Below are 20625 nucleotides of genomic sequence, written 5' to 3'. Positions count from 1 at the left end.
TATGCCATCACCGCCCTCCCATTTGCTCCCCACTGAGTTGCCCGGGCCCATCACCCAGAAGGGTGGGCGCCTCCTTCGCCCCAGGCACCACTTCCCCTGCCCCAGTCAGCCCTGCTGCCCTCACGGAGGAGACTATTGACCTCCTGAGAACCATCTCTGTAGGGCAGACAACCATCGTCAATGCCATCCAGGGCCTAGCATTAGAGATGCAGCAGACCAATGCCTATCTGGATGGCATTCACGGTGCTGTGTCTGGCCTACAGAGATCTTTTCAGGCTCTGGCCTCCTCTTTGACAGCAGCCAGTCACCACAATAGCACACATCCATACATGCACCCCAGACACCACACCTGCACTCATCACAACTACTTTATTTGACAGATGCAGCACAATCACCAGACTTGCAGACACCCAAACAACATACATTCACACTGGCAGCCTGTCTTCTCCCACTGTGTCCACCCCCCTCAACACACAAACTCACCAAAACACCTACCCATCACACATCCACACACCTCAGCATACTGGCCAGTCACCTGCATCCACAACACGCACCCCTACACCACTTACGTCCACACCCTCTGCCTCCACTCCCATGCCCTCCTTCAGGTCCAATCCAATTGCTCCAAAAAACTTTTCCTCTCCCATGCTGACCTCTTCCAACCCACTGGCCCACCCCGTCTCGCCCCTAAACTTGCACACCTCCTTGCCCTTTCCACTCCTTCCACTTCACAGCCCTCCCCTGTCCGCCCTTCACATTCCAATGCCCCTTCCCCAGAGAGGAAGAAGCCCCGTGCTGAGCCAATTCCATCTGCTCCACCCAGTCCAAGCACACTCCCCCACCTTCCAAGGCCTAACCCAAACCCCTCCACGTTCCGAACGCAAATCCAAGGCCCACCCCTGTCGTAAATCCCAACCCCCTTCGCCCCTGCCCCTGTTCCCTGAGGTGCCTGGATGCCCCATTGTTGCCCCTACAAGGTGGAGTACCTTAGCACTTGTGGGAGTCAGGTTGGGGCCATTGTAGCCCATGGGACTCATGACACTATGGACTGGCCATTCGCCTTACTTAAGAATGGTTTGCTCAGAGAGCTGCATTAAAAGTTTATGTATGGCCTGTGTTTTGGCGGCACACTCTGGATCCCTGGTCTCTAGTTTCATTGTTTGTGGGTGTGGGGCATTAGTATGTATATGGTCAGGTTGGATTTGCCTTGTGTTGGGTAAGTACCTCTTGCTGTGGGGTGTATGGCTTGTGCTGCTGTGAAGGGTTGGGGAGCGTTACAGGGTGGGTGGAGTGGGTGGGTATGTAACTGTGCCCTTTCTTCCCGTGTTTGGTAGATTGCGGTACGTACCGTCGTCATCTTCGTTGGCGGTCTCGGTCGTGGAGGTATATAGCAAGGAGCAGGGCTGGCATGATCTGCAGCTCTCTATCCATGTCTGCTTCGGCGTGTTGTGTTAGCCTCCAGTGAGTGTTCGTTTCCGCCCGGCTTTGCGTGGCGGTGGTTCTCGCCCCGGAACTGACGGCGGTCTAGTGGTTGATTATTTGATGGGCGGGTTGAGCCTTTCTGTCGGCCTGTGAGCGGACTCTCCCGTCATTGTCGGCACTCCTCTGCTGGCGGTGGGTGGTTTTCAGGATGGCTGTGTGTCAGTTGCTTCATTATTTGGCTTCCGGACCGCTCCTCTGTTGGCATTTTTTGATCACAGCGGTGCAGTGTTTACCACTGTGTTCATAATGAGGGCCTTAGTACTGCACTAATTGCTATCATTGGGCACCACCAGAAGACAGGTGATATGGATATATAAGGCGTTGACTGCCATGACACGACTGCCCATGACCACACTCAAGACCCGATGGGGAGGGACACTGGGTCATGATGTACTGGACACGAAATGGGACAAAATTCTTGCCTACCCTCAACAAATATCTCACAACGCTAGGTTAAAATACATACTAATTATCTCCACGTGATATATCTCACCCCACACAGACTCCAGGTGATCTATGGAGGGGAAACTAGGCTCTACCCAAAATGTCACACACTGGACGCAGATTTCAAACACATGGTGTAGGGGTGCCCCCTTATTCAAAATTTCTGGGCAGCTGCCCTATAGCGGCATGTTGACCAGTTTGGGAGGGCACCTCAGCAGGCCATGGTAGCATGCCTGCTGGCGAATTTACGTACACCTGTTAAGTGTAGGGTACGTACGAGGTTTATAGACTTAGCCCTTGCCTTGGCTAAACATAAGATAGCGATGGCATGGAAGTCCAATTCTGTGATTATAGTAGAAACATGGGCGAAAGTGGTCTTAGTTTGGGCTGGGGCGGATGGACGGATCCTGCTTCAGAAGGACGAGAGAGGTATTAGTCGGCAACCTAAGGCTGAGCTGTGGCTAGAGGTGTTGAGTAGTTGGGAAACTATACTAGGGTTGGGAGGGGAGCCTGACAGCACAAGCGATGGAAGTGTTGAGGACGAGCATGACCAGGGTAAAGCCTAAATGGGACACCTGATAAACATGAAGTATGAAGTGAGTGGGGGGCGGCAGGCCAGGGCCTTCAGTGTGAGCAGGCGGTGCCCCATTACCTACCATACATACAGCATCTCAAGGGGGGAGTGGATAGAACATGACCTTATGGATAGGCCGCCCAAGACCCCTATGATGCCAAGACTGACTGTGTGCAACATAAAAGCTAATAACGTGCCCTTCCTTGATAATATACCTACCAAATAGGCGGTGTTCCCCAGAAATGGTTAGTTCAGTTTACAGTTAAAGTTGTGTTTCAAGCTATTAAGAAACCACAAACAGTCGCAACTCTCTCCCCACACCTTAAGACATTACAGGGAGAACAAGGGACTGGGCATAAATGATTTGCATTGACTAATAGTGATGGACTGTCGCCACTTGCTTACCTTGTGTTACCTGTGATGTATGAAACACAGTGAAAAAGGATTGAGATTGAGAATATATGCATAAGAAAATTTAAATAAAGATATCTTTAAAAAAACAAAAATAAAAAAAGTCACGCACCAGCTCCAGATAACTGTGTAAAGTTGGGATCCTTTGCTCTATGAAGATTATGGAAAATTTGTCAAGAACTTTGCTTCCTAAATGGCACTCCTTCGTAAGGCCTTAAGAAAGGATCTTGACTTTGTATGGAGGAAAGAATAACAAGTGGCTTTTGACTCTGTAACGCATCAGATTGTGAACTCTCCTACCTTGCAACCATTTTCCAATGGAAAACACTGTACCATCATGGTTGATGCCAATGCCCATAGTCTTGGTGCTGTATTTAGTCATAGTTCTGGGAACATGAAATGGACTGTGGAATTTGCATCCAGAACCTTTACACAAGTTGAAAGACAATACTCAGTTATGGAAAAAGAGTTAATTGCATGTGTTTGGGCTGTTGAGCATTTCCACAACTGCATTTGGGGTGCCAGGTTTACTATTTAGACAAATCATAAACCATTAGTAACCATTCTGTCTCTAAGAGGTGGTTCAGCATCTTCATCCATTATGGCTAGACTAAGCTCACATATAACTTTGATGTGATATATATCGCAGGAAACTCAACCAGCTGATTGCTTGTGCAGATTGCCATGTACACAGGAAGCATGTGAAAGAGTTATCAGTGAAGAGGTAAATGGAGCAGCAAGCATTGGAGATGTGTGCGCTGTCAGTTGGTTGGATGTGAGTGAATATGTTTGGTCCTCAAAAGCAAGCAAAGGTTAAGATTTGTGCAAAGTAAAGAAATATATTGAGCGTGCTTGGCCTAAGCTTAAATCCTTAAAGAGGAGTCTTCCATCTTTCCATCAAGTATCTTCATATTTGTCCATCAATAATGGTTTGGTGTTTTGTGGAGACAAATGAATTCTACCTTTGACCATGCATAAAGTTTTGATCAGCCAGGGCCACCAAATCCACTCAGGAATATCGTCTCTGAATAATTTATGAAGACAATATTTCTGATGGCCCTCCATTGATGCTGAAATAGGACGGTGGGTGAGAGAATGTGAAATCTATTCCAACTCTGAAAGGAGTTGTAGAACAATGCATACACCTTGTCAACACCAGAGCAATATGCGCTCTATTGGCGACATAAATGCAAAAACCCAGCACTCTCAAAACAAAGTAATTTATGCATTGTGCTGATATGTTGTGGTTTAACCTTTTGCATTGCAGAGTTCAATCCTGAAAACTTATTTTTAATATGCTTACAAATACTGTTCCTTTGCAGTGTATTGCTGCAGGTTTTCAGAGTGTGCTAGGGTGTGGCCCCTTTCCAGGGCCTTCCAGAGACTTTCCCTGCAACATGCCTAGGCGTGGTTCTAGGCTGGGCCAAGACTCTATAAAAGAGAGCCAGCCCAACTCCCAGGGCTCACTATTCAGAGGTCTCGGTCCAGAGCAGCAGCTTCTTCCTGACCTCCTGTCCCGGCGGCCTATTTGGATATTCCAGTCTTCTGCCCTAATCCTTCATTGGTGATCATTGTTCCAGGCGGTAAAACGGTGGTTGGACTGTCCCAACACCGTTATTTAGAATTTTCATATTCTTGGTTTAAATTCTTAAATGAGTAACAGATTACTTTCGCGCTACCATTTCTTGACATTTATATGGTAGTTTACAAATAGACAAGACACGCGATTTATTTCATAAAGGTTTGACTTTGTTATTCATTGCGCGCTACCATTTCTTGACATTTATATGGTAGTTTACAAATAGGCAAGATGCGCGATTTATTTCATAAAGGTTTGACTTTGTTATTCATTGCGCGCTACCATTTCTTGAAATTTACATGGTGGCTTAAGAATCGGCAACACGCGCAATTCATTTTATGGTGTTTAAACATTGTTGTCCATTGCGCGCTACTATTTCTTGACATTTACATGATGTTTTACGAATTGGCAAGACGCACAACTCGTTTCATGAGCATTTAACTTTGTTGTCCATTGCACGCTACCATTTCTTGAAATTTTACATGGTGGCTTAAGAATCAGCAAAAGAAGCGCGATTCGTTTCATTGTACTTTGATCTTGTTATTTATTGTGAGCTGTTATTCCTTGACATTTACATCGTGTTTTACGAATCGGCAAGACCCGCAATTCGATTAATGATGATTTGACTTTGATATTCATTGCGTGCTACCATTTCTTGGCATTTTACATGGTAACACTTGAATTGGCAAGACGCACGATTCTCTCCTCGAGTTTAATTCAAGTTGTTTATTGTATGCTACTATTCTAAGATATTTATTATGTAATATTTGAGTTGACAAGTTATGTGATTTGTTTCCTAAGTCCATTTTGTGTTATTCATGGTGCACAATCCTTTTATGGTGTTTACTATATATATATATATCTGCAATATGCGCAATTTGTGTTGAAACATTTTAGGAGTACACAGAAGGCCAGAGTTTCTAGATGCAATATTGTATGGTCCTAGTATACATTCTTAAAACAGGATTTATATGACTGGTTTAAAATTTTGTCAGAATGTTTTTTCTGATTCTCGTGTAAAGGAAAGTACTTGAATAAGAAAATTTTCATTTAACTCATCTTGATTCCTCTACAGGTATCCGGCCATCTTAAAACTTAGTCATTGTAAACTTAACTCTTAGATTGTTCATGTTTTCAGAGTGACTAGGCTTAGAATCATAGTCTAGTATTGATTTCAGGAGATATAATTTTCATACTGTGTGTTCTAATCTTTTTCTTACTACAGGTCTCCTTCCCAGCTGTTCCCTTCATAATCCCCTCTTCCCCTCTTGGACTCTCTCAGTCTCTGTGATTTATCTATCAGAGTCTTCGAGCTGTTCAGTGGTGGACGTGTTGGGAACGTGCACAGACCCCGAGGATCTGGTGACTCTGACATACCTATACAGAGTGTATCCTGGCCTTCTTGGGCTTGGCAGAAGCTCAACCTAGACATTTCTGAACCCTTCAAATGCCTACCCAACAGTATGAGGTATGCAATTGTAGTGATTGATTATCATTCTAAGTTGCCTGAAGTTTTGATGACTGAGAATGTTACAACATCATTGGTTTTAGAACTCTTGATGGAAGCGTTTATTCAGGAGGATTTTCCAGAAGTAATTGACACTGATATTGGACTTCAGTTTGCATCCATGAAGATTCCTACGTTTCTTGACACTTACAAAATATAATACATTAAGACAGCACTATATGATCCCCAATGCAATGGACAGGTAGAGAGATTTAACAAGTTTGTCAAAGATAGTATTCATTTGGCAACATGTCTTCCACCTTGGCCATTAGGAAACAATTGACAATTGTGGATCTACTGAATTACACCTCATTCTGTTACTGGCCTTTTCCCATTTCTCTTATTGAAGGGGAGAGAACCTTTTTGCCTGCATCCCTCCACTTTTCTGACATAGTTTTTCCTGATTTTAGGACTCTGCGCACTTTACCACTGCTAACCGGTACTAAAGTGCATTTGGTTTCTCCCTTCAAACATGGTAACCTTGGCTCATACCCAATTGGCATATTTAATTTACTTGTAAGTCCCTGGTAAAGTGCACTACATGTGCCCAGGGCCTGTAAATTAAATGCTACTAGTGGGTCTGCAGCACTGATTGTGCCACACATATAAGTAGCCCCCCTAACCATGTCTCAGGCCTGCCATTGCAAGACCTGTGTGTGCAGTATTAATGCCACTTCAACTTGACATTTAAAGGTACTGCCAAGCCTTAAACTCCCCTTTTTCTACATATAAGTCACCCCCAACGTAGACCCTAGGTAACCCATAGGGCTGGGTGCTATGTAGGTAAAAGGCAGGACATATACCTGTGTGTTTTGTATGTCCTGGTAGTGGAAAACTCCTACATTCGTTTTCCACTACTGTGGGGCCTGCTCTTTTCATAGGCTAGCATTAGGGCTTCCCTCATATAATGTTTGAGTGGTAGATTCTGATCAGAAAGGGGTAGACAGGTCATGTTTAGTATGGCCATAATGGTAAAAGAAAGTCCTGCTTATTGGTGCAATTGGATTTTATATTACTATTTTAGAAATGCCACTTTTAGAAAGTGAGCATTTCTCTGCACTTAAAATCCATCTGTGCCTTACAGCCTGTCTCCAATCAACGTCTGGGCTGGGCTGGTTGACAGTTTCCTTGTGCATTTCACCCAGACAACCACAAACACAGGATACTCAGTCACGCATGCACTCATCTGCATACTGAATGGGTCTTCCTGGGCTCGAAGGGTGAAGGGTCTGACACTTACATTTCAAAGGCTAGGTGCCTGCCCTCACACAATTGACTACCAAACCCCCTACTGGGACCGTGGCAGACAGACCTGTACTGAAAGGGGACCTTGTGCACTTCACAACCACTCTTTGAAGTCTCCCCTACTTCAAAGGCATTTTGGGTATATAAACTGGGCCCCTGGCCCCCACCAGATCAGACACTTCTGGACCAGCTCCTGCAACCTGTCAAGAGGAACTGCCTGGCTGCCCAAAGGACTCACCTGGACCTCTTTGCTTTGAAGGACTGCTCCCTAGTTGTTGCTCTGCTGCCTTGCTGGCCTCTGACTTTGCTGAGAAGTGCTCTCCAAGGGCTTGGATTGAGCTTGCCTCCTGTTTTCTGAAGTCTCAGGGACAAAAAGACTTCATCTCTTCAAAGGAAATGCCTTGTACAGCAAAAATCGATGCACGGCCTGCAGGAAACGACACACAGCCTTCCTTGCGACAAAAAAATCTCTACGCAGCCAAGCCGGAACGACGCAGCTCGCCTTCCCGAGTGAAGATCAACACAACGCCTGTGTTACGACCCGAAATTCTATGCACAGCCCTACCGGATTGACGCACAGCCGAGCCGGAACAATGCAGCCTGACTTCCTGAGTGAAGAATCAACGCAGCTCTTACAGTGCAATAGAAACTTCAACACAAAGCCTACTGGATCAACACAACACCTGTGACTTCATCCCGCATGCCTAGGATTTCCATGCATCGTACCTGGGTGTTAAAAGAACCCTGCATCGCAGTGAGGAGCCAAGACTGCGCATTGGATATCAATGCAAAGCCACTTGCAGCGTGGAAAGAAACTATGCATTGTTTTTGCTGTGTCAGAATATCTGACGCACACCTCATTTTTCCAGGCATCTCCTCTTCTGTGTTTTCCTTGCATGTAATTTTGACACAAACCAGGTGCTTTGTTCACACAAGAGACAACTGTTGATTTTTTAAGATCTAAGACTTTTTTTTATCTTGCAAAAGTGATATTTCAACTTGTGCTTATTGAATCTTTACTGTTTTGACCTTAATTTAACTAGATAAATATCATATATTTTTCAAAACCTATGTGCTGTATTTTTGTGGTGTTTTTAATGTGTTATTGCATAATTTATTGCACAAATACTTTACACATTGCCTTCTAAGTTAAGCCTGACTGCTCAGTGTTAAACTACCAGAGGGTGGGGACAGGATAATTTGGATTGTGTGTGATTTACCCTGACTAGGATTGTGGTCCCTATTTGGACAAAGGTGAATACCTCTGCCAACTAGAGACCCCATTTCTAATACTGGTAGCAGCAATGGGTTAGGACTTGTGTTTGTGCAGTTACATACAATAGCTATGTGTACAATACCTACCCACAGTTAAATGTAAATTTGATGTTTTTCTCTTTTTTTCTGCAATTTCTTTCTGCTTGACATTGTTAATCTAATCCTAAACAACATGTGTCTGGCTGGGTCTCAAGGAGGTGCTGGAGAATTTGACCTAGCCAAGCTGGAGGCATACACTGTTAGCCAGCTGAAAGGGTTCTGCAAGGGGATGGGAGTACCTACCCGGGGTGCCTCCAGGAAGGGAGAGTACTAAAAGGCGCTGAGGGCCTTGGCAGAATCCTGTTCACAAGAGAATGTTGTGGAGGAAGAGCCAGAGGATGGCTCTTCAGAGGATTTGCCACCAGCAGAAGGGGATGACACCCCTGAATTTGTGGCCCCTGAGAAAGCAGGAAGCAGTGTCTCCAATCATGGCCTGACCGCAGAAGAATGGCAATTCCAGCTGCAGTTGGCAAGATTGAAAATAGAGGCAGAGGAGAGGGGAGCTGAGGCTGAGAGGGCCTTGGCAGAAAAGAAACTGATCTTGGCTCATGAACTGAGTCTGAAGGAGTTGTACCTCAAGTCTAGGCAGTCTTAAGGCCTAATTACAACCTTGGCGGTAATTGCTGCCTACCGCCATGCTTTGGCCACCAACATACCGTCACCGTGGCAGTATACCGCTACAGGTATTATGACCCATACAGAGAAATCTGCCACTATACAGACACCCACACAAGTCCGCCAGACCAAAGGTCAGTGATAAAATGGCAGTACCAAAACCCACACTGTTACACCAACAGGAATACGCCCACAGTATCAGGACCCACGAATCACTGTGCGGTCTTTCAACCGCGGTAAACCATTGGCGGTACACACCACCGTGCTCAAAATACACACACACTTACATAACTACACCACATTGGACAATTCAAACTACACACACCTGACACACATACACCCACCACACCCACACACTCAGACCACTATAAAACACACACCCACATTACCCACAATCCTTTCAATGTGAACAGAGAGATAGACAAGCCAGGAACACCCACTCAATCTGAGGCACAGAACACCATCACCCATACACCATCCACGCACCTCACAGCAAACACCACAACACATCACCCCACACATCCTCACACATACCACTCACACCACATCCCTGGCACCCCAAAGACACCCCAGGTTTTCAGAGGAGAAGCTAAGGGTCATGGTGGAGGAAATCATCCGGGTAGAGCCACAGCTATTCGGATAACAGGTGCAGCAGGCGTCCATTGCAAGGAAAAAGGAGCTACGGCGGAGAATAGTGGACAGGGTCAAGGCCGTGGGACAGCACCCAAGAACGAGGGATAACATCAGAAAGAGGTGGAATGACCTACGGGGGAAGTTGCGTTCCGTGGTTGCAAGACACCAGGTAGCTGTACCCCCACGTCCTGCCCCTCAACTAACAACATGGGAGGAGCAGGTCTTGGCAATAGTGCATCCTGAGAGCCTCGCAGGAGTAGCAGGAGGACTGGACTCTGGTAAGTCAAATCTTTACTGCTATATCCCTCACCCTACCTGCATGTCATCACAAACTACTACCCCTACCCTCACCCCCATCACTCCACCACCTCACAGATACCCCACTATCACAACCCACCCATCCCAATACTAAGCCCTGCATGTAACACCTATGCATGGACACCCATCAGAGACCTGCATGGACACACATCACTAAAGCATGCCCATTAGACAGAATCACCTAGACCACAAAATCACCACACACACAAGGCAAAGCTGACAGGGCAATCACAACCATACAGGGAAACACACCCATGCACAAGATGGCACATGCAGATACAATAACACTGTATTTACATCCCCATAGGACCCCCACTCAACTTCACTGGAGAGGAGGTCCCCCCACAGAAGAGGCCCACAGTGATGACAGCAGCTCTGCACACCTGGGTCACAATGACCAACCTAGCCCATCAGGGACCTCTGGACAGTCGGTTACCCTGCCACAGTCCTAACCCACCACAGAGCCTCCCCCCTCAGGAAACACCAGCACAGCACCCACCCAGCGTGCCCATGCCACTGTCCCCAGGACATGTCAATCAGCAGTCCAACACTACAGACCCCAGGCAACCCCACAAACCCAAGACAATCAGGGACCTGGGGTCAGTGCCAGTGGGCACAGGGTTCAGGGGACAGAGGCACAGGACAACAGGGAAGCTGGGAGGACTGCTGTGCGACAGGGGGAGGACAGGCCCAGGGAACCGACTCTCCACAAGGCACATACAGTTGCAGGAGACCCAGCGGCTGCAGGAGGGACAGTACCTGGGGATCAGGGAGTACCTCAAAGACATCCACACTATCCTGGTCACCATTGCAGGGGTGCTGGCTGATATGGCCAACACCATGAGGGAGGCAGTGGCACACCAACAGGCCCCTGACACTACCCACACCGAAGAACAGCCCTCCACCTCCGCCATGCTAGTGGACAGGATGCCCCACCACTGGAACAACAGGCCACCAGCACCCAACCCCCCTGCAGAAGGAGACCCACCCCGCAAACGGTCCCTGAGGTTCAGGCAGAAGCCAGAAAACATTGCCAAGACCCCCGTCAGGAAATAAGACTCTCCTGATTGTCACCCTTCTGTCCCACTCTGTCACCCTGTCCACCTTGAACTGCCATTGCTCCACTTCCTATGCCTCCGTGGAAAATGCACGTGTGATACAAATAGACTGAACTGTATCCTGGACTTTCCTCCATCATCACCCCAGCCCATTGCACATCCCCCTCTACTTATTAGCACTTAAATAAACACCCTGGTAACAAATACAATTCTGGAGTCTGTCAATTGATTGAAAATGTATTAGTACAACATTCTGAAAACATTGCAAATCTTATATACTGTAATTTATAAATTGGTATGACCTGTAGGGAGCAGCAGTAAACATACCAGGAGACAGAGTGGGGCACAGAGTTCTGAAAATAGAGATGCCAAAGGGTACAGTAAGTGGCCATAAACATAGGGAAATCGTGCTTCCATGTACAATGTTCAACAGAAAACTGAAAAGAAAAGTGAAGTTACAGTGTCTTACCTGTGTGTCACTTGAAGTACTGCTGTATGATATTACTTCTGTTGACCACATCTTCTTCGTCTGCCTCCTCTTCCTCACTGTCCACAAGCTCCACCGCTGCCACAAGACCATCTCCAGGCTCATCATCCTGCAGATAAGGCACCTGGCGTCTCAAGGCCAGGTTTTGCAACATGCAACGATAATCTGGCACACCTTTTTGGGTGAGTAGTACAGGGATCCACCTGTCAGATGGAGGCACCGGAACCTGGCCTTCAGGAGGCCGAAGGTTCTCTCAATAATCCTCTTTGTTCGCCCATGTGCCTCATTGTAACGTTCCTCTGCCCTTGTCCTGGGACTCCTCACCGGGGTCAGTAGCCATGAGAGGTTGGGGTAACCAGAGTCACCTGCAAATATATCGAGGGACAACTGTTAGACACACACTAACCCTTAGGGACAACCCCATACCCAGACATCAACATATACTGGGTGGGAACCTTGGGCTCACCTATCAGCCACACCCGGTGCCTCTGGAGTTGAGCCATCACATATGGGATGCTGCTATTCCTCAATATAAAGGCATCATGCACAGAGCCAGGATACTTTGCATTCACATGAGAGATGTTCTGGTCAGCCAAACACACCATCTGCACATTCATAGAGTGATAGCTTTTTATCTTCCTGAACACCTGTTCATTTCTCCGGGGGGTACAAATGCTACATGTGTACCATCAATGGCACCAATGATGTTGGGGGATATGTCCCAGGGCATAAAAGTCAGCTTTCACTGTGGCCAAATCCTCCACCTGGGGGAATATGATTTAGCTGCGCATGTGTTTCAGCAGGGCAGGCAACACTCTGGTCAACACGTTGGAGAACATTGGCTGAGACATCCCTGATGCCTGGCCACTGTTGTTTGGAAGGAACCACTTGCCAGGAAATGGAGCACTGACAGGACCTGCACCAGAGGGGGGATACCTGTGGGCTGGGGGATAGCTGGCATCAGGACTGGCTCCAATTGGGCACACAGTTCTTGGATTGTGGCCCGATCAAGTCTGTATGCTAGGATAATGTGTCTGTCCTCCACTGTTGCAAGGTCCACCAGGGGTCTGTACACTGGAGGATGTCTCCATCTCATATTCATCCTCAGCGGTTGAAGCCTAGGGAGGAAAACAGTGAGCAAAGGGTCATATTCACACATCTATTGCAATAATGATGCGTCTCTTCATTTACAGAACCAGTATGTTAATCCGAGAGTCAGTTGATGTGTTAATGTCTGCTGTGACACAGTTAGGTGCCATCGCCTGTGTCCCCCTGAAATGGCAACTGCCTGACCTGTGAGGAGGGACAAGTGGAAATGAGGTAATTCCGCTGGCGTAGTGCGGCATTGCGGTAGGCGGTCCATGACTGCTGCACAAATTCGCATTGGTTATCATTGGGCCCTATGGGTTCCAGGAGCCAATGGCGATGTAGGCCGGCGGTGACGGTACACACCACCGCGGATGTGACTGCCATTTTGTATCTGTTCACTCACTTGCTACCTGACCTTCAACAGGAGAGGACCTACACTGCAAGTGCTGCTGTGACCTGTGTCTGGAAGCGACAATGGCTCATGTGTCTGGGGAAAGGGCCCCTGCCTTCACTGCGGAGGAGTTGGAGAGACTGGTGGATGGGGTCCTACCCAGTACACTTTACTCTATGGTCCTCCAGACAAACAGGTGAGTACACTGTGAGCATGATGCTTGTGCCATGAATGTATGGAGTGCTGTGTGTGTAAGCCACATGTAGGGGGGGCTGAGGTGTCCTGGGCAGAGTGCTGCATGTATGGTGGACAATGTATGTGCGTTAGTGGATGGGTGGGTTATGGTGGGCCATGAGTGTGACGGTCTGGACGGTATTACTAATCCCTTTTCTGCTGTATTTTTCCTGCAGGTCAGCACCCATCAGAAAAAGGGTATTTAGTGTGCCATCCCAAGGAGGTGAGGACCCTGGGGGTCTTTGACAGGTGGAGCACACACTGCTGCAAAAGGTGGGAGGACCTGCGCTGCTGGGCAAGGAAGATGGCAGAGGCCCAGCTGGGGCTGGCCTCGTTACGAGGAAGGGGTGCCCATCGTACCCTGGCCCCCCCTGATGTTCCACATCCTGGCGGTGGCCTATCCGTAGTTGGATGGGCACTGAGGGCATCACAGCCGCCACAAGGGGATGAGTACAAATTCAGATTCATGAGTTGGCACATGTTAAGGTTTTACCTGGGTGGGGGATGTGGACTGTGGGTGACCCTAGGCCTGGGCGAAAATGGCAGGATAGGTCCTTGTTTGGCAGGCTCTGAAGGACTCCAAACTCAATGGTGTTAGTGGGCATCTACTACTGGGCAGGGTCCTGTGGGTTTCAGGTGTGCAGCTGATGGTGTTATGCAATGTCCCGCATGGGCTGGTGACTAGCATTGTAACTGGTAGTGCATGGCCTAGTGCATAGGGCAGCTCCTTGTGTGTTATGTACTCCAACGGTAGTGTTGTTGCTGACATTGACCAAGTGTATCCTCTGTCTCTCCCCCCCTTTTTGTTTTGTCACCCTGTCCTTGTGTGCATTAGAATCATCTGGCGGAGGAGCAGGGGCACAGGCAACGGAGGGAGCTGCATCCCACAGGGGCCTGTAGGCTGAATCAACCAGGGCACCAGTGGGACAGAGGGTGAGGGGAGCACCACAACGGAGACAGAAAGGGACACTACAGACATCGACTCCTCCTCCGATGGAAGCTCCCTGGCAGTGGCGGGCACCTCTGTGCCCACCCCAACAACAGGTACAGCCGCCACCCCCCTACCAGAACCACCCTCTCAGCAGCCCCTCAGCGTGTTTTCCATGCTCGCTCACTCAGGATGGTGGGCATCTCCTTCGCCCCAGGCACCTCAAGCCCTGCCCAAGTCAGCCCTGCTGCCGTCAGTGAAAAGGCTATTGACCTCCTGAGATCCCTCACTGTTGGGCAGTCAACCATTCTGAATGCCATCCAGGGTGTCGAGCGTCATTTGCAGCAAACAAATGCATACCTGGAGGGTATTCACTCTGGCGTGGCGGCCCAACAGAGAGCATTTCAGGCTCTGGCGTCTGCACTGATGGCAGCCATTGTCCCTGTCTCTAGCCTTCCCCATCCAACTTCCTCTACCCAGTCCCAATCCCCTCAACCCCAGCCTATCCCAAGCACACCTTCAGACCAGCATTCACCCAAATCAACACACAAAAGTGTCTCAGGCAAACACAAGCACCACACTTCATCTCACAGTCACTCAGACAAGCACCATCCCCATGCAGACACACCAACAGCCACTGCCTCCACTATGTTCCCCTCCTCCTCGTCCTCCACCTCCCTCCCAGTAGCGTCTCCACTCACACCTGCATGCACTACATCCTCATCCAGTACCTCCATCACCAGCATGCCCATCACTACACACCCCTCACTGGCAGTCACCACCCCCACATCCATGCTCACATCCCCTGTGTCCTCTCCCACTGTGTCTGTGACCCTTCCTCCCAAAGTACACAAACGCAAGCACACATCCACCCAACAGCCATCCACCTCACAACAGCATCCAGCTCATGCACCTGCACCCAAACACAGCAGACTGATACCTCCTACAACCACTCCCTCTTCCTCCACTCCCAAACCTTCACCCTCTTCCCGCCCCAATGTCCCTAAGAAGCTTTTCCTAGCCAGGATTGACCTGTTCCCTACCCCTAACCCCCCCGTCCTTCCCCTTGGGCCAGGGTGGCCAAAACCCAGCCCAGCACCTCAGCCACCAAGTCCATGTCCGCTGTGGTTCCTGCAGCTGCCAGAGGCTCAAAGGGGGCACCCATCAGACCAGCCAGTGTACCACCAACCTCTGCCAAGGCAAAGAACATTCCACCACCTGGCAAGGTGAAGAAGGGGACAGTATCCAGTAAGGGGAAGGAGCCACAACCACACAGCATGGCCACCTCAAAGACTCCATCTGCCAGACCCAAGGTGACACCACCATCTGCCAAGGGTAGGAAGGGGCACATAACACCAGCCAAGGCACTTCAGCCATCCGAGCCTGCAGGTGAAGGCCTGGTGGCTACCAGCACAACCGCCAGCACCGCCACCTGCACCGCCGCAAGCACCGCCGCAAGCACCGCCACCTGCACCGCTGAAAGTGGCACCACTGCCAGCATCCGCAGCCCCAGTGGGCAGCCGTCCGAGGCTGCAGGGGAAGGGCTGGAGCCTCCCCCCACTACTGAAAGCACCCCCACCAGCACCGCCACTACCACCACTGTGCAGCTGTAGCCACCGGCAGATGGACTGTAGACCTGCCTCCATGGACTATCATGCATCCTGACCACTGCAAATCTCGTGGGTCTGACACCCAGGCGGGGGACTGAGACCTGGCAGCCCCCACGTGCTGCATCACTGGGCACAAAGCCCCCTCCAGAACCAGTGGAGAAATGCGTCCACTCACCGCATCCTTTCCAGGATGAAGCACACTAGGCACAAGGGCACAATGCACCCTCCAGAACCAGTGGAGAAAGGCATCCACTCACTGCATCCTTCCCAGGATGAAGCACACTGGGAACAATGCCCCCTCCATACCCAGTAGAGAAAGGCATCCACTCACTGAATCCTTCCCAGGATGAAGCACACTGGGTACAATGCCCCCTCCAGAACCAGTGAAATAAGCCATCCACTTGAGAGACTGTGGCCTTGCACTCTCCAGGACCAAGCAGTGGGCAAACCACCCACTGGAGAGACTTGAGAGACTGTGGCCTTGCACTCCCCAGGAGCAAGCAGTGGGCAAACTACCCACTTGAGAGACTGTGGCCTTGCACTCCCCAGGACCAGGCAGTGGGCAAACCACTTACTAGAGAGACTATGGCCCTGCACTCCCCTGGACCAAGCAGTGGGCAAACCACCCACTTGAGAGACTTGAGAGACTGTGGCTTTGCACTCCCCAGGACCAAGCAGTGGGCAAATCACCCACTGGAGAGACTTGAGAGACTGTGGTCTTGCACTCCCCAAGACATCACTGTGGGCATGGAGCCCCCTCCAGGTGCAGTGGCGTTGTATCTTCTTCCGGCTGAGGTGCCCCCATTCCCTGTCCCCCTGAGGTGCCTGTGTGTTTTCGACCTGATGTCCCTGCAGTGTTCTCTCCATTTTGAGCCAGGAGTCAAGTGTGGGCTTGGCCTATGTTTTATGGCCCAGTGGGCCACGGACTATTTTTGTGTGGACATTGTCCCTCATTTCGTATATATTGTATATATTGTACATACTGTTTATTTATTTATGAACGTATTTCTCTAGAATTCTAATATTATACTAATTTGAGTCAATTCCTTTTGTTCTAGAATTCTTCCAGAGGGTTACGGGGTGCATATGTAATGTTGTTGCATGTGTTAGTGTGTATGGTGTTGGGGGTGAGGGTGGGGGTGGGGATGTTGTGTGTGTGTGTGTCACTCTTTTTTTCCTCCCCCACTCCCCTGTCTACTAGGTGCTGTACTCACCATGGTCGTCGTCGCCACTGTTGGTGCTCCTGATATATAAGAAGATACACCACCATGGGCAGAACGTGCAGCTCGGGCTCCATGGTGTCCTGGTTCTTCGTTGCTTGTCGAGAGGTGAGTGGTTTCCCTTCCAAGTACTGTTTCCGCTGTGCTTTTGATGCCGTTGGTACTGCCCCAGAAAAGCTGGCGGATGGGCGTGTTGTAATGGGGTGGGCGGTACATTGTCTCCCATCTGTCTGTTGGCAGTTACCGCCGCGGTGTTTGATGCTACCACTGTGGCAGTCAGAGTGTTAAAGTGGCTGTATGTGTTGGCGGTTTCCGCCGTGGTCATGATCCCATTTTTGTTTACCGCTGGCCTGTTGCCGGTATTACCGCTGCTTTAACACCGACCGCCAGGGTTGTAATGAGGGCCATAGTGTTTCAGTGGTAGATTCTGATCAGAAAGGTGTAGACAGTTCATGTTTAGTAAGGCCAGAATGGCAATAGAAAATCCTACTTATTGCTGAGGTTGGAGTTTATATTACTATTTTAACAAAACCCACTTTTAGAAAGTGAGCATTTCTCTGCACTTAAAATCTATCTGTGTCTTACAGCTTGTCTCCAATCAACGTCTGGGCTGGGCTGGGGTTTTCTAGAAATCTCCTCTCTGGGTTGTTTAAGGTATATAAGAGACCGAATACCGGATGGACGGTGAAGTGATTTAGATCTCTGGCAGGATTGTGGCGCTGATGCCTGTCATCCTTACCGTGAGGGTAGATCTTTTTCTCTTCACAGTCAATCTTGGGGTCAGCAACTTGTTGCTGGCAGGAGAAAGATGAAAAAAAATTGACTGTGCCCCATGGTGCTGAATTTTTAACTCTTATTATCTGCTTTGCATTGTGCATGAATATATATTTGCAGTTTTTTTTACATGTTTTCATTTCATTGCTGTGCATATTTTTAAATGTGCATTTTCAGTTGTACTGACCTGCCTTTATGAGCCTTGCAGAGTAATTTAAAAAATGTATTTCCTAGACTAAGAGTTGCAAACATGAGATTCTTTTCAGTGTGTGTGTGTGTGTATTTCATCTCGGTCCTTAGTGAAGCAAAACAATGACCACAAGGTCCATGGCTTCCTGGAAAGGGAGTCAAGGGCATCTGGATCCTGGAACAATGGCCCAGACAGCTGCAGAGGAGAGGGGCAAGGGGCACGGGAAACCGGTCCCAGAAGTTCCCACGGGGGTGAGGGGGGTCCCTGAGTAAGAGGTCCCTGAGCCAAATGGGGAGGACATTGCTGCCCTGGGTAACCTGCCTGAGCTTTCTGGCTGGCAAGTTGAGGCTGGACCAAATAGGGAGGAATTCTGCAAGGCACAGAAAGAATGCCCTACTCTTGAGGGCCTGAGGCAACAGGCCTCAGCCCAAGCAGCAGGTGAACCCTCTGGCAATCACCATATATATTGGGAGAATTAGCTCCTCTACAGTGAATCTAAGGTGCCAGAGGTTGGGGAAGCAATTGTGCTGGTGGTCCCCTAGTGCTACTGAGCCTTCCTACTGGGTCTGGCTCATGACATCTCCCTGGTGGGATATTTGGGGCAAGACAAGACCTTCGCCAGGCTTGTTTCCCACTTTTATTGGCCCTGAATGTGGATGGCCTCAGATGCATTCTGTAGGTCCTGTGCAACCTGCCAGGCTAGTGGGAAGACAGTGAAAAGGCTCAAGGCCTCCCTGGTCCCACTCCCTGTCGTTGGCACCACCTTTGAAAGGGTGGACATTGACATTATTGGTCCTTTGGATCCCGAGACTGCCTCAGGCAACAGGTTTACCCTGGTTTTGGTGGACCATGCCACCTGCTACCCAGAGGCAATCCCTCTGAGGACAGTCACTGCACCTGTGGCGGTCAAAGCTCTGATGGGGATATTTACCCCTGTGGGATTCCTAAAGGAGATTGTGCCTGACAAAGACACAAACTTCATGTCAGTGTACACGCAGCGTACAAGAAGTCCATGTGGGATGCATGCAGGGTGACCTACCGGTTCACCACCCCTTACCATCCTCAATCCAATGGTTATGTGGAGAGATTCAGCAAGACCTTGAAAGGCATGATCACAGGCCTCCCTGAGGCCATGAGGCATAAGTGGGACGTCCTCTTGCCTTGCCTTCTCTTTGCTTATACAGAGGTGCCCTAGAAGGGGGTGGGGTTCAGTTCCTTTGAGCTTCTCTATGGGTAACCTGTCAGGGGAACCCTAAGCATAGTGAAAGAGGGGTGGGAGAAAGCTCACAGGAACCCCCCCCCCAGGATGTGGTCAGTTACATGCTGGCTCTCTGAAACCAGATGCAACGCTTCTGGATAAAGGCCAAGAGCAACCTTGAGGCCAGTCAAGAGATTATGAAACATTGGTATGACCAGAAGGCCACCCTGGTAGAGTTTCAACCTGGCAAAAAAGTTTGGGTAATAGAGCCAGTACAGCCCAGGTCTCTCTAGGACCACTGGACTGGACCATTTGAAATCAAGGAGCAAAAGGGGGAAGCCACTTACTTAGTGGACCTCAAGAACCCTAGAAACCCCCAAGGGTGCCCCATCAGAACCGACTGAAGCCTCATTTTAAGAGGTCTGAGGACAACATGCTTCTGGTGACAGATGCGGGTATGGACGAGCAGAGTGAACCTCTCCCCGAACTCCTCTCTGTGAAGGAAGGTGATGGGTCAGTGGAGGGTTTCAATCTCTCTGACTCCTGGATTGGACAGGGGACTGCTACCAGCTACTAGAACAGTACTCCTCCCTGTTTTCCCCTCAACCCTGAACTCACACACTTTTGTGTCCATGACATTGGCACGGGAGACAGTCCCCCTGAAAAACCACAAAATTTACAACGTGTCAGACAAGGTGAGGGCTAGCATCAAGGAGAAAGTTACCAAGATGTTGGCTCTTGGGGTGATTGAGAAGTCCAGCAGTCCCTGGTCCAGCCCTGTGGTTTTGATTCCCAAGGCTGCCACACTCAGTGCCAAAGCAGGATCTGCATGGACTACCGGGGTCGCAGCTCTGTCATAAAGACAGACGCTCACCCCTTCCGTCCAGCTGATGAGCTCGTAGACAGCAAGGCACTGCCAAATTCTTCAGTACTTTTGATCTCACATCAGGGTACTGGCAGATCATCTTGACTGAGGAGGCGAAAGAGAGATCCACTTTTTCTAATCCTGAGGGACATTACCAGTTAAGAGAAATGCCCTTTGGGTTGAAAAATGTCCCCGCTACCTCCTGGGAACAGAAGTGGAGTGCCATAGAGAGAAGCATTTGCTGTGGTCTGGGCACTGAAGAAGCTGAGACCCTACCTATTTGGGACTCACTTTCAGGTTCAGACAGACCACAGACCCCTCAGATGGCTCATGCAGATGAGGGGTGAAAATCCAAAAACTTTTGCGATGGTCCATATCCCTGCAGGGGATGGACTTTACCATGGAGCATCGCTCGGGGACTGACCACGCCAATGCTGATGGTCTCTCCAGATTCTTCTG

The sequence above is a fragment of the Pleurodeles waltl genome, chromosome 7 (assembly GCF_031143425.1).
Source record: "Pleurodeles waltl isolate 20211129_DDA chromosome 7, aPleWal1.hap1.20221129, whole genome shotgun sequence".
Classification (NCBI taxonomy): Eukaryota; Metazoa; Chordata; class Amphibia; order Caudata; family Salamandridae; genus Pleurodeles; species Pleurodeles waltl.
The sequence above is the reverse complement of the archived record's forward strand: the minus strand, read 5'-3'. Positions refer to the sequence as shown.